This window comes from Eubalaena glacialis, chromosome 12, assembly GCF_028564815.1.
Source record: "Eubalaena glacialis isolate mEubGla1 chromosome 12, mEubGla1.1.hap2.+ XY, whole genome shotgun sequence".
Lineage (NCBI taxonomy): Eukaryota > Metazoa > Chordata > Mammalia > Artiodactyla > Balaenidae > Eubalaena > Eubalaena glacialis.
In genome coordinates, this window is record NC_083727.1 from 639,632 (window position 1) to 654,748 (window position 15,117).

The following is a 15,117-nucleotide window of genomic DNA, read 5'->3' on the forward strand; positions in this document are numbered from 1 at the left end:
GGTGTATGATCCTTTTTATACATTGTTAAATTCAACTTGCATATATTTTGTTGAGGATTTTTGCATCTGTATTCATCAGTGATACTGGCCTGTAATTTTTTTTGTAGTATCTTTGTCTGGCTTGGGATCAGGGTAATGGTGGCACTGTAGATGAATTTGGGAATGTTTCATCTCTTCAAGTTTTTGGAATAGTTTGAGAAGGATAGGTATTAGCTATTTATATGTTTGGTAGAATTCCCCCATGAAGCTGTTCAGTCCTGGACTTTTGTTTGCTAGGAGTTTTTAAATTACAAGTTCAATTTCACTACTAGTGATCCATCTATTCAGATTGTGTATTTCTTCCTGAATCAGGTTTTGAAGGTTGTATGTTTCCAGAAATTTGTTCATTTCTTCTAGGTTGTCCAGTTTGTTGGTATATAACTGTTCATAGTATTCTCTAATGTTTTTTTCTATCTCTGTGGCGTTGGTTTTAATTTCTCCTCTTTCATTTCTCGTTTTTGTTTATTTGGGTCCTCTCTCTTTTCTTCTTGATGAGTCTGGCTAAATGTTTGTCAATTTTGTTTTATCTTTTAAAAAAAAATCTCTTGTTTCATTGATCCTTTCTATTGTTTTTTGGTCTCTATTTATTTCCTCTCTGATCTTTATTATCTCCTTTCTTTTGCTGACTTTGGGCTTTGTTTATTCTTCTGTTTCTAATTCCTTTAGATGGAAGTTTAGGTTGTTTACTTGAGATTTTCGTGTTTCTTGAGGAAGGTCTGTGTCACTTTCATCTTCCGTCTTAGACCTTATTTTGCTGCATCCCATAGATTTTGGAAAGTTGTGTTTCCATTTTCATTTGTCTTGAGGTATTTTCTGATTTCCTCTTTGATTTCTTTATTGACCCATTTGTTTTTTAGTGGCATGTTGTTTGGTCTCCACATGTTTGTGCTTTTCTCATTTTTCTTCCTGTAATTGATTTCCAGTTTTATAATATTGTGGTTGGAAGAAATGCTTGATATAATTTCTGTCCTCAATCTCTTGTTGAGACTTGTTTTGTAGCCCAGCATGTGATCTATCCTGGAGAGTGTTCCATGTGCACTTGAAAAGAATGTGTATTCTGCTGTTTTTGGATGGAATGTTGTAGATATCTATTAAGTCCAACTGCTCTATTGTGTCATTTAAGACTAATGTTGCCTTATTGATTTTCTGTCTGGATGATTTGTCCACTGATGTCAGTGGGGTGTTAAAGTCCCCTACCATTATTGTATTGTTGTGAATTTCTCCCTTTATGTCTGTTAATATTTGCTTTATATATTTAGGTGCTCCTGTATTGGGTTCATATACGTTAATGAGTATAATATCCTCTTGTATTGCTCCCTTTATCGTTATATAATGCCATTCTCTGGTTTTTTTTTTTACAGCCTTTGTTTTAAAGTCTGTTTTGTCTGATACGATTACTGCTACTCCTGTGTCCTTGTCGTTTCCTTTGCATGAAATAGCTTTTTCCATTCTCTCATTTTCAGTCTGTGTATGTCTTTAGCTCTGAAGTAGGTCTCTTGTAGGCAGCATATAGGTGGTATTTCATGGTTTTGAATAAGAGTTTTTATATATATAAATTTATGTAAACATATATATAAATTTTATGGAATAAAGTTATATATGTAAATAGGGAAACATTCACCTTGTTTCTAGTTTATTTTTTATTTCTAATGCCACTTTGGACTATCTCAATTATTTTCTCTTATCTTCCTTAAAGGAAGAAGTACCCATTGGAGAGTCCTCTGTCAAGCAGGCTCAGCAAGCAGTTTGCCGTGGCCCACGACCAAGCTGCCATGCTCTGTGTTCAGTATTCAGGTACACTAGTCCAGCCGGAGCCGTGCTTCTTTGCATTTGGAAGAGTCTCTTATTCTGCCCACTGTTCCATTTTAAACAGATTTTTAAAATCTTGGTTACTTGAAGTCACATGACAATGTTTGAGTCGAGATTAAAATCAGAACTCACTTCCCCCGGTACGTTATTAGAATTAGCCCAGAGCGTCTGCGTGTGCCCCGCAGCTCCTGCAGCACGAGCTCTGGGCCCAGGTCTGCACCCCGTGTGTGTGGCCACATCTCCTCCATAAGCTCCAAGGGAACCTGGCAGGAGGGCTGCACATAGACGCTTATTCATAGACAAAGAGAAGCTGCAAAATAGCCACCAACTGTCCCCTGGAGGCCTGGTCTTCTGGTTCCTCAATGGGTTGAGCCCTTCCTCCCCCAGGTGGAGTAGGGCACTCAGGGCCGGGCACTCTTGGCCTCGTGGCAGCACTCTGATGTCAAGTGCATCAGAATGCCTTTAATTCCTTTCTGGGACCTCAGCAATTTTCTCGGTGAAGTTTGGAAAGAGTCGGGAGGCAGTTTTCACCCAGGCAGCTTCACTCTGAGCTCTTCTTTTCAGAAGTAAACATCATTTCTGGTCCCTAGATTTGCTTACAGGTGAGAACATGCCTTTGCTCCCAACCCAGAGTCTGTTGTGCACCAGCACCCCCTCACCCTAACCTCCGTGAGTGCTTGACCAGCCAGCCATCTGTGCAGAGCAGATCCCTAAAGCTTACGGTTATTTATAACTGTGCTCACTTCCTTCTGTTTTTCATATAATTCTAGCCAAAGAATTTTTTTGAATAATTTTAGGAAATTAGATATGTACTGTTATCAGTAAACTGAATATTTTTGTGATACTCAACATGCTGGCTTACGGAGTGTGTGATTAAAAAGTGGGCCCTCAAGTTTGAATGTTGGGGGATCTATAACTCATTTCTCCCTTGTTTTAGGGAACTATTCAAATGGAACGGCTTAGCTGAGTATGCCTCTTAAAGAGCCGTTGAGTGGGCGGCCTGGGCTCAGACCTGCGTCCTGGGCATGACCCTCGGCTCCCAGCCCTCAGGCTCCTCACTGTAGAAGAAGTCGGGCCACGACGTGAGGCACCCGGTGGGCCCTCGGTGCCCGGTGATGGGGAAACACTTTTGTTACCTGTTTCAGGTTTCCTCACTAGCTGAGAAAACGAGCATCAGGTTAACTGGAGATTCTACCTTTTATCTGCCGCAAGTGTGACTCCTCTGGGTTATGATTTATAAGGAGTTCCTCTCACGTTTTTAAGCAGGAGATGGACAGTTGCTGGCCTGTGGCTTAGCCAGCCACTTGTCCCTGGTCTTCAATGACGATCTTAATGGGACACCTGCTGTTTTTTCAGGTAAAATGTAGAATTTTAGTTCATGTGGATTTATGAGTGGGTCTTGTTACCAAACCAGGTCCGTTTGCCAGACACTGAGATGCCATGGGTTTATTCATGACGAGATGGGAGAGCACATCTCAGATTCGCTCCCCAAGGGTGGGGACTGAAGCCCTCGTAACCATGGGACCCGTACGTCAGAGGCGTTGTCTATAGAGGTGGCTAGGGAGTCAAAGATAAGGCGAGCTTGGTCGGGACGCGTTACCAGTGAGGGTCCTGACCAGCTCTTCCCTCACCTGCTGTTCTGTAGGACGAGCTCAAGGGTTTCTGTTGGTCACCCATTTCTGTTAACCCTGTGGGCATGGTTTCAGGACAGGCTTTTTAATCCTATGGGGCATGGTTTCGGCCTCATTATGGTCCTGTTATTAGTTGCTAAGTGCAACTCTTGTTCCCTTCAAGACGAGGACAGACTAGAACCATGGCTTGAACTGGGGAATGAAATGATGAGATTTAACAAACCAGATTCCACTGAGCTCTGCTAGACCAAGAAGGGTGAGTGTAATTCGTGAGACCAGAACTGTGGGCATCTTTGTGGCAGGGGCCCCGAGGTTTTGGGGGAGTGAAGTCGTCTTACAGACAGGACAGAAACATGGTTTGGAAGTTAGTAGCATTTGTAAATAAACATTTTTATGAACGGAACAAGGCAAAGAACTTTTCTAAGCAAGTAGGTTTGAGATGAGGGCGATGATGTTAAAATTACGCCGCTTTGGCTTTGTAACTGGGACCTGTATGTTCCTGGCCCTAAACCTTGAGATCTCGCCCCTCTTCGTGAGACTCCTGATGCTGCTTGCTTCAAAACTTACACTTGGTAGGTATTTTAACAACAACCGAAAAAACAAAAAATCTTTTGCTAGTGCGTGTGTTTTTGTGAACTATAGAGGAGGAACGGGGGGTCACGGGCCCCGGCCGGCGGGGAGGCCACACCCGGCAGTGGATGAGAGCACGCCCCGGCCTCTCTCCGGGTTCCCGGCCTCGGCTCTTCCCAGAGTCTGCAGCCGGCTCCGGACAGAGTGAAGGAGCGTCCCTTCCCAAGGGCAGACCAGGGCCCGGGGGGCGTGCTTCTTGCAGCGTCTCTTTTCCTCACCCACGCAGCCTCCAGCCCACGTAATTCCAGGACGTCCCGTGGCTCCGCCGGGCTCAGTGCTTGTGTCGGGAGTGCGCTCTTAAGGCCCCTCGTGCGCATACACCGGGCAGCCCCCATGATGGGTGTCCACGGTGATTGCGTTGGTTGTGGACGTCTCTCTGTGGATTTTATTGTTGGCAAAAGGGCTTCTGCTGAATTAAGAAAATGCAGTGGATAGTCCAGCTCGCATTTTCAAAATGTGCTCTATTTCCATTTTGGGGAAAAGAGTCATCATTACCCACCTTTCCTGTTATCAGCACAGCATTTTACCCCATGCGGGTAGTTGGTTAATGGGCATATATTTCAGCTTTGAAAATAGGATTGGTCTCTCAGCGCTTACCTGGAAGGCAGGAAAATGGGTTTTTGTTTCCATCATCGTCTAAGAGAAATAAGAAAAGTGCATTCTGGATAATTTGATTGTGGTCAGTATTAGGTGCTAAATTAAAATTCCCTCCTGGAGGACCTGACCTCTGAGAGCACAGGCAGGTGGTGTGTCCTGTGTGAAAACCACAGATCACAATGATATTTAATTTACTGACGGGGTCTGTGTTTATGCTTTAGGCTTTAGAACGTTTCCCACCACACGCAGCTGTCCGGCCCGGGGACGTGGGGAGCCCGGCTCCATGCCTCCTCTTAGCCTGCGCCTGGCACCGAGCAGACGCGGGGAAGGCTGGGTGGGTCTGAACGCGTCCCTTGGCGGCCCACCCCCTCTCATGTCGGGCTGAGGGCAAGGGGTGTAAAGCCAGATCCTGGGGTCAGTCACTTCGGAAGATTAAAGTAAAATTTCATTAAGTATCATGGAATTGTATGAAAACGAATTCTTATAAAAGGATGCAACTGAGCTGAGAACTCTTGCTTCTGGGTCTTGAGTCCGTCTGTCTGGGCGCTGCTGAGCTGGCCCCCTTCCCGTGGCCCTTCCTGTTGGTGGGGACCTCGCGCCCCGTCCCTGTCCGCCCACCGTCCGTCCTGCCCCTCGCTCGGGCGGGAGCGTCCTCCCTGGGGGAGAGAGGACTGCGGGCCTGGGTTCTGTGTCCTGCGCACTCTGTTTCTAGAGCGCGTCCCCGCCCACACCCGGCACATCGGTCTTCGGAGGCGAGAGAAGACGTGTGTGCCACGTGGACACAGAGGCAAGCGCGTCCTGGCTGGGGTCCCTGGGTCCCGGCGCTCACCCCGAGGCCACGCGTCTGCACAGGCCTCCGGCTCCGCGCTTCGTGTGCCCAGGCGGAGCTTGGAGGAGAAGGTCCCGTTGGGGTCCCGTTGTTGTCACCGGGAGTTGGGGGTCTGTCCTGAGGCGCCGGGCAGGCTCCTTGCGGGGTCTGCTCCGCGGCGCCCCTGCCTGCTTGGGTACCGCAGCCGCGCCGTCGGGAGCCGGGGAGGGATGCTAGTCAGTGGTGGGAGGGCTGGGAGGACGAGAGGAGGGTGTCCCGCTCCGCCGTGGATGACGGGGGGCCCCGCTGAATCCACCGCGCGTGGCCCCGCGGCCTCTCGCCGCCTGGGGAGGTGGCGGTGGTGCGAGCGCCCTCGTTTGACGTGCGGGGAAAGGCCGCTCAGCGCGACGGGGGCGCGTCTGGAGGCCCGAAGGGACGGTGTCGGGCCCTCGGCGCCCAGGCGGGGCCCGCAGCGCCGTCTCTGCGCTGGGGGCGCGGGGGCGCGGCGTCCTGAGGAAGTGCCGAGGTGCCGCCCCTTCTCCGGCCTTGGTGCTTCGGCGGAGCTCCCGGAAACTTACACCAGAGGGCAGCAAAGCCATTTCGGATATTTTTCTGCTCGGTAAATTTCAGCTCTCAGTTTTCTCGAGGTCATGTCACAGAGCTGCAATGCGCCCTTGTACATCTTTCCCGGTGTTTCCGTTTCTTCCTGTTAGTTTTCTGACAAGTGTGATGTGGTGATGTTGCAACTCACTGTCTAATCTCTAAAGTACCGTCTGTAATTCACACGCCGAGCCCACTTGAGCACAGGCTGCTGGTGGTGAGCCCCTTGCGACGGCAAGGATGTCTCCTAGCCCTGCGATTTCAGCCACGAAGTGTCAGACTCGGGAGATCTGGGGCCTTGGGTCGCCCAGGATCACGGCGCCCAGGACGTGGGGCGGGAGCCCTTCCCAGCGCGTGGCAGCGGCTCAGAAGCGCAGCTTTGCTGCAGCACAGGGAGCATCGCTGGTTTTCTCGCGCGTGTGTCTCCCCGTCGCCCGCCCGCGCACCCAGCGGAGTCTAGTGGGCAGCCCAGCCCTGCCCTCTTTCCGTTTCGCACCACTTCTCGCAGGACCGCAGTTTTCATTTCCCAGACTCCAAGAACCCACCTCCAAGAAGCCTCTCGCCGCACGGGCTCCTCAGCGCGGCAGGCGGTGGCAGCGTCTGGGGGTGATTTTAAGGGTGCCCCTCCCCGCCGCCGCTGCGAAGGCCTTTCGAGGTGGTCGCTAGGGCGGGGCGGGACGGGGCCCAGACAGAAGGCACAGCGCTTCCCGCCGCTTCATCAGGACGGAGCTGACGGGCCGGGCAGCCCAGCGCTGGGCCCGACGGGGCGCGGGACCCCTCGTCTGGACGGCCGTCGCGCTGGCCAGCTGCATGACCTGGCAGTACTGCCTTTCCCCTTCCTGAGCAGACGCTTCTTTTCCTGAAAAAGGGGGGGTGGATGCAGTAAGTGATAACCGGTCCGTTATCTGCAAGTTTAGTTATTCTGATGCTGTAATTGCTGGTCAAGCCGATGGGTTACGTCACAGTTCAACACCTTCTTCAGAAACCATATTTAGCCTTTAAATAAAGTAAAGTAAAATCTACCTCCTTGAGTGTTGGTTCCCCTGGGCTGCTTGGCTCGGAAATGCCTCTGGTTTCCAGCGTTGCTTCTTCCTGGATGAGGTGCGGTTCTGGTGTTTTGGATGAAGGTACTAGGCCCTTCCTTCCTGCTCTGTCCCCCTCAGGTCACGACGGAGCAGTGAGCACTGTCCGCTTCCTGGGACGGACGCTGAAGGTGTGGTCGGTCCGCAGGACAGAGCTGGCACTGCGTCTGGTAATGGTGACCCCGGGGAGACTGTCGGGCAGTCCGCTGTCCGAGCAGAGCTTCTCCAGGGTCCCCATCTCCTACCCTAACCAGGAGGCTGGCCAGCTGGGCAGCACAGTGACAGTGATCGGTGATGGTTCAGGACTTTCTTCTGCATGTGCGTGCCTGTGCGTGTGTGTGTGTGCACATATGTGACATGCATGCACGCACAGCACACAAGTACGTACATGTGTGCACATGCACACGTACACACAGTTAAATAAGCCTTTCGTTTGTGTGGCCTAAAAATGACAGAGCGATTAACACTAAAATACTGGAATAATTTAAATATAAGTTCAATGTGATTTTATAGTACAGGTGAAAATATGCCCAAGGGATACTATGTGGAGGAAGTACCTTCTGGGGAAAAAAATGCCTTGTTTCAGTGAACTTATAGGAGATCATTTGGAAATAGAATGGGAAAGGGGGGCAGGAAGACGACAGGAAAAGAGGTGATGACAGGAGACGCGGCTTTGATTCATCAGATTATGTGCTGGCAAAAAGCAGATTTTCAAGAAAGCTGTTAGCATTTATTTTCTATGAGTCTTGTTGTAAAAAGGGACTGAATCCTGGGGAAACTAATCAGGAAGGGAAAGTTGGTTAGTTCCCAGGCCTCTGCAGGGCGAGGCGCTCGGCAGCAGTGAAGAGAGAGGGAAATTGTTTTAGACCCTTAGTCCTATCAACTTCTACCCTGTGACGTGGGCTGTGCAATGAGGCAGCAGACACCTCAGAGCTATGTTTTAAAACAGGTTTAGAATTTTGGCTTGAATATGTTTACTGTCCAGTTATTTTAGAGTTTTTAAACGGCCAGAATTCAAAACACTCATTACAGTAAAATTTTAATCATGTAACATCTTTTAGAAAGTCAGGAAGAAGAACCAAAAACTAAGCTGGTTCTAACAAAGTACATTCTATACATTTAGAATAAATAGATGTTTGGTGTTAAGATGAAAGGATTTCATATTTAGAGCAGTGGAGTTTTTATTGACATTTATTTTGTTAGTAATGATTATGATTTTCATTGCAGGGCAAAGACACATTTCCTAAGCCTGTATAGTCTGTGCAGTTTTATTACATAGACGTGTTTGTTTTGTCGTCCTCGGCCTTGAGTCTCAGCTGCTTGAGCATCACGTCGACACCAGCAAAGGCGCCGTGTGAAGGCAGTCGCCTCCTCTCGGGCCTGTCCTCTCTGGACTCGGGGCGCCGCATTTCAACAAGGAGGTATGTGTAAATAAAGTGTTTACATTTGCAAACGCCATCCAAAATGTGATAGTAGCGTCCTGTTACCAGAAAGCCCCCTTCTCCACACGTGGAGATTCCCTGTGGGGCCGCCCCGGGGCTTGGGGTGACCTTGCCCGTGGCTGGGGCTCAGGAGAGGGGGTCATCACCCTGGCTCAGCAACATATTTAACTCATTTCGTATGTAGAACCGTTACTGTTCATAATAAGTTGAAATTACGGAATATTTCATATATATCCACACATGTACGTGTGTGTGGGCTACTAAACACCTGCCTGGCCACACCTGACTTTGGCAGATATTAATGCTTTACTGTCTTTGTTTTCAAAACTTTGTGAGGAAACGGAACCTTGCAGAGAAAATCGGAGGCCTCCCCTCCGAGCCCCGTTTCCCCCCTTTCCTCTTCCCGAGACCAGCGTGCTCGCTTCCCGTCCCTGCTCTGTATTTGCTGCGCATCCAGGTGTCCTTGTGGTTTGATGGAGGGGTCGCGTGTGACGCGCCTTTCGTGCTTATGGCCGCGCTTGTGAGCGTGGCTGCTGTCCGTGGGTTTACCTGCTGGGACGTGTCAGGCGACAGGAAGGTGCCACAGCTCTTCCCGGTTCCCTGGTGACGGACGCCTGGCTTGTTTCCGCCTTCGCCTTGTTCCAGTGGTTCTGCCCTGGGTCTCCTCCCTGCTCACGTCTGGCGGCGGGCCTGTGGGGGGCGCTTGGGCATCTCCAGACTCACCTTCTGCAGCTGCTCCGCGCCCGTTGGGGGCGGGCTCGCCCTTCCCTGGAAGGCTGTGTCCGGGGTCTCTCCTGTCCTGCGTTCTGCAGGGTTGGGGTCCACCAGCCGACTTCCTTCCTGTTACCGACTAGCCGCTCACCATGTTCACACCAGTGGCGTTTCCTGGCGGGGGGAGGCTCAGTGATTCCACCCGGAGCTGCCCACCACCCCCTGCTGTGTGGGTCTGTCCCACTGCTTCTCACTCTACAGAGCAAGGTGGCTGCTGTAGCTCCAGGCATCGTGTCTATGTTTCTCACAGCAGGATGAAGGGGAGACCTGGTTAGGCCTGCAGGCCTGGGACCCCCAGGAGCACACTGGGTGTCAGGGTGGCACTGGTCTTAGGGATGTCTGGGTTTGTATGTAAACATCAGACTGTGGCGAGTCATGCCAGCTGCTTGCCTCTTACCCTCCCCCTTCTCTCACTTCGGGCCTGACTCGTGGTGGGCACACAGCGTGGTGGGCCACGCGCACTGAGGACGCCTCGGCTCTGGCGCAGGTGTGGGGTTGGGCTGGGAACGCCTGCGCCCTAACCCACCGCCGGCAGGGGTGTCTGCACACCCCTTGGTCACGTGACTCTTCTTCCGAGACCCTTTCCTGGGCTGTTCTGTCCAGGTTGAATGACTGCTCTCGGTCTCCTTAGCCGTCCTGCTGGCTCCGGGCAGGCTCACAGCAGGAGGCACAGGGGTTTATGGAGTCTCTGCAGTCATCAAGCTTCATTCCCAAACCGCCCCCGCGACTTGGCCTGTCTTGTCCCTTGAGTCTGCGTGTGGCCCTTTCTCTGGGGACTGGGGACTGGTTCCCTGAGTCACCCTCCCTGGGCCTGAGACCGAGGCCTGTCCCTGCGTTCTGTGTCACCCCTCTGGGGGCCCACTCTGTGCCTGGCTCTGCCTGTCACGGCCCCAGACCCCCGACTGGCATTTACCTCCCTGTGGACGGGACGGGCTGATGGCCTGCTTCATCCTCACCTCAGCTGCCTGAGAGGTTCGGACACGGAGCCCCCGACTTTGGCCGATCGCCCACCTGTACCTGCGTGTGCTCCGTCCTCGCCCCCCCGGGCCACGATCACGTCCTGGGGTTGATAGTGGGTTCCTTTCCTTTATGAAATATTGTTATGAGGTTAAGATCATATGTTTATTAAGCCAATGCTAACTACTTATGTTCCTTTAGAAAATATTAAAAACTTACGTTTAAATGGAAATAAAGATAACTTATAACCCGCTGGATGTCTCCTTAAGTATACAAAATTATTTTAGAATTAGGAGAAAAATTTGTTTTCTCATAGATAGGGATGAATTCCACTTGGCTATATATTAAACTAATATTTTTTCATGAAGTTTTACTAAAGGAAAAACTAGAGTCACCTAAAGGATAATTTAGGTAGTCGACTTGCTTATTCCTTTAGTGTTAGTAAAATGATTATTAAGTGGCATGAAAACTTTTTTTTTTATTTTCAAGTTTTTTAAAGGTAGAATCTTTAGCTGTAGTGAAAGGGAAACAAAATGATGGATCATATTTCATTCTCTTCCAGGTATAAACAGAAGAGCAGGTGCACACCTGTTTTCAGGCTCCCCATGACAGATGCAGCAGCAGATGACTAGCTTATCAGCAGCGAATGATTTTTATTCCTGTATCCTTTCTCCTGCTGTCCTCCCGTCACATCCTTACTATTGCCCTTCCAGCAAAAGCACGTGCTGAGGGTCCAAGCTCCAGGCTTGGGCTGAGCGCCGGGAACTCGGGGAGCTCTTAGTCCTTTGTGTAATGGCTTCATCTCAGTAGTGAAAAGAGCCTCAAAGGAAAAATAAAACTGGAGGCAGTAGAGCATATGACATACAGCAGGGTGATATAACCTGATGCTTCTGGTCTATTAAATAACATAGTAATTTAGTACATTTAAAAAGTAAACTGCTGCACTTAGTATGTGCATCCTGTGACGAACTGAACAGTTCACCCCGTCTCAGGTGGAAGGTGGCAAAAATTATAGCAGTTGCTGCTGAATAGGAAATTGATTCCAAAACTTTAAGTTTTGAGCTTTTGTGGCTAACATCCTGATTTTAAATTAAAGAGCACTGATTTTAATTTATTTAGAAGCAAAGCTCTGAGCTTCAGAAACTCATTTTATACACTTTTAATTTATTCAAAGGTCTAAGTCAAATTCTTTTGAAAAGTGTTGTACTTGAAATTTCAGAAGGACTGATACAAGGTGTTACAGGTTCTAGCATATTTTGGTTGGAAATGTGACATTTTTATGGTAGAACCTTTTGCTAAAAGAAAACCCCAAACCAACCAAATAAAAAACACCTAGCAGAAATGGGTCATTCTGATTATTCTGGCCTTTAGTGAGGATTTCTGCATATTTTGGTGTTAGCATTGGGTTTATTATTGAATCTAGTACTCTTTCTACTCTATACTTTTCTGCCACATATACTGTTTTAAAAAATTTATTTTACTTTATTTATTTATTTTTGGCTGCGTTGGGTCTTCGTTGCTGTGCGCGGGCTTTCTCTAGTTGCGGCGAGCGGGAGCTACTCTTCGTTGCCGTGTGCGGGCCTCTCACTGCAGTGGCTTCTCTTGTTGTGGAGCGTGGGCTCTAGGCACGCGGGCTTCAGTAGTTGTGGCTCGCGGGCTCTAGAGCGCAGGCTCAGTAGTTGTGGCCCACGGGCTTCATTGCTCCGCGGCATGTGGGATCTTCCCGGACCCGGGCTCGAACCCATGTCCCCTGCATTGGCAGGCGGGTTCTTAACCACTGCGCCATCAGGGAAGCCCTCCCACATATACTTTTTAAGACAGTGCTCTGGGCTAAACATTGAAGGTTGGGTCGTTGGTACATTGTCCCTCCTATGCCACATTGATGAAGTTTACCCACCACGTGCTGTGTCGAGGGCTTGTCCTTCACGTGTGCAGCCCGTGCCTGGGGTCTGTCCCGCCCACGGCCTCGCCGTCTAACCTCTGGCTCAGACCTGTCTTCCAGCTCAGTACCTATGTGCCGGACGGCCGTTCCACCTCTGATTTGCGGTGTCTGACATCTGCAGCCTCACTTACCTCTAAGTAGACTCTTGGTCTCCCACCTGGAAATCCATACCACCCGGGTCTCCCCACCATCTGAGCAGTGCACCCACTGGCTCCGGCCAGTTGCCTGGGATCAGCTAGGGGAGGGGCTGTGGTCAGGCCTCTCCTGTGGGGCCTCAGAATCGTACCTAATCATCCATCTGTGCGTCTCTGGTTGGAAGGAGTTCCCAACCGCGTCGCGGGCCTCGTGGTTGCTGCTGGGTGGAGCAGGACCCTGGAGGTTTCGCCCTCAGTGCGGCTGCAGTGCCGCCATCACGGCGGGAGCCCGTTCTCGTCCCGTCACCAAATTTGTCAGAGTAAAGCGAGTGAGTTTTGACAGTGCACAGCCTTTGTCAACTTTGCTTAAAGTGTTTAGCAGATGCAAAGGTGCAGTGCAATCAGTTTGCTGCCAGGTTCAACGGTAGTTTTTACTGGGCATGAAATTCTTCTAAGCCTTGATGTTTGACGTTAGAAGACATTTTAATTCTGTATCGAATGTTAATGTTTACACTTTTGTCTTTGATTAGTCTATGGGCCCAGTTTTTGATTTTACTGGTAATCCATTTTCACTTAAAACGTGGTGGAGCGTTTGGGTGTTTCAAGCGCTAGGTGCACTGGGTGACAGCCGTGGAGATTCTGCAGGAATGCGAAGCAGCCTTTGTGAATCCGCAGGTTCTCTCTGTGGGATGTAGCTAGTCTGTCTCGACAGAGGACGTGTTTAAAAATACTCACAGCTGAGGGTTGAAAATCGGGGAGTTGAGGAGGTGGCCACTTCAATGAATTCATTGCCTCACAGTTTAGTTCAGAAGACACTTTGTTACCCAAAAGAACAACTAAGAGACTTGTGAACAAAACTTTTGCTTGTAGGACTACAGCTACAATTTTGATGTTTGATATATTTGGAATGGCTTTCTAAATTAAGGGTTTAATGTATAATGCCTTCTGAAATCTGCATTATGATTCAAGGGTATCCTCTTTATTTCAGTGACGTCTTACCATATTGCTTAAAAGGACTCTCTTATCCACAGTTTCAGTATGTTATTCCAGGTTTACTTTAAGTTTCTGTGTAATAGGGGAGGCACAGTCTGATAATCTGTGAGCTTTTGTAACTGGTGTGCATGGGGACAGAACACAGATTCTGGACCGCGGGGCTGAACTCTCTCGAATGGACTTTGTTCCAGCGTCCTTCTCAGTGAGTGGGAGCTGGACGCCCTGGACCCAGAGTCAGGCTGTGTCGGGGTGCAGCGGGGGACCCCCGATTTGGGGGGCAGGCCTGGGGCTCCACGTCCGTGTCCTGGGAGCTCAGTCTGGATGGCTCCTGCGTGTGGCCCAGAGGCAGAGCTTCGGGACGTGGGCCGGGCAAGAGGCCGGGGAGGCCGCCTGGGACGAGGGGCCCCCTCTACTGGGGCCAAGCGCCCTCTCCTCACTGTGGGCACCTGCTCTTGGATGAGAGCCCTGAGGGCCCAGGAAGGATCCTAGCTTGACGTTGCCCCACGTTTTACCCTTGGAGGCTAATTGATTAGGACGTTTTCAACGATGATAGGAGGGGATTTTCCTGGTTTATGTAATGCTGTCCGCTATCCGCTTGCTGAGAGCTGTGGAAGTAAAGAGTATTTTTCTGCATCTTCCTTCTTTTGAACAGGATCTTACTGCATAAAGAACAGAACAAAAATATTTTAAACCCTGTGCAGTAGGTCCCCCGATGAATGAAGGCATCCCTTTGAAGAATTTTGTGACTTCATGAGGCTACTAAAATAGCAGACTTCAGAACCGGAGTGCGTGTTGTTAGTGGCTGTGTGTCGTGACACCCCTGTTCTCCTGGCGTGTCTTCTGGGAGGGCTGTGATGGGAAGGGTGTGTCTTTTATGGAGGGAATGGGGTTTGTGTTTGGGAACCGTGACCTTACGCTGCTCATTTCAGAGTAAGATCTGCCAAGATCGGCTTTCAGATTGATTATTAGACCTTATGTATTTCTGGGCTTTTAAATGAATTTGATAATTGAGTCATGTATTTAAAATGATTGTTAGCCTAATACCCACCTAATTTCTTAGTTGTTGTGTTTTTTTTAAAAAATTAAAGTGCAACTCAGTGAGCTATTGGCAGGCTGTTCTTGGCGCAGAATCTTAAAGGGCAGAGGCATTCACCTCCCGACGCGGGTCCTTGTGCCCCCGGGATGGCTGTCCATCCCTGGAATCTGCTGACCTGAGTCACAGCTGACTGTTACCAACAGAAAGCAAAGGATACAGTCCCTTACAGGAAATGAGATGTACGTGCTGAGGGCAATGGGTTTCTTGAACAGACCAGTCTGCACACAGACTCTAGGGGTTACAGTTTGACGAATAGCATTTAGAATGTTTAATGTACTATTCTCAAAATGCAGTACGTAAAATTTATCTTAAAGATACGTATTTCTAACATCCAAGTGTCTCTCTTGAAATGTTACATAGGTTGTATATTTGATCAGTTTTTGCAGAGTTTCTTAGAGTCTTTAGTTAATATAATGCAGTAAGAATTGACTAAATTTACCAGATATTTCCATTCTTCAGTTAAAATGTTTCAGTCATGAAGATAAATATGAATCTCACGTGTGATGTTCCTTTAATGCTGTAAGTGTTACATTTAAAACATACTTCTTTCCATGCTCTCGGACACTTGCTGTCTCTAAAGTATTAT

General features: G+C 49.2%; 1 long non-coding RNA gene across 3 annotated transcripts in view; it reads left to right on the forward strand.

Moving 5' to 3' along the window:
* LOC133102374 (uncharacterized) overlaps positions 1-15,117 on the forward strand; it is a 79,682-nt gene that overhangs the window by 35,922 nt on the left and 28,643 nt on the right. For all 3 annotated transcript variants that reach the window (XR_009702932.1, XR_009702931.1, XR_009702930.1), the window contains 2 exons: positions 1,736-1,833; positions 8,424-8,617. This is a non-coding gene — a long non-coding RNA (uncharacterized LOC133102374). The remainder of the gene's footprint in view (positions 1-1,735; positions 1,834-8,423; positions 8,618-15,117) is intronic.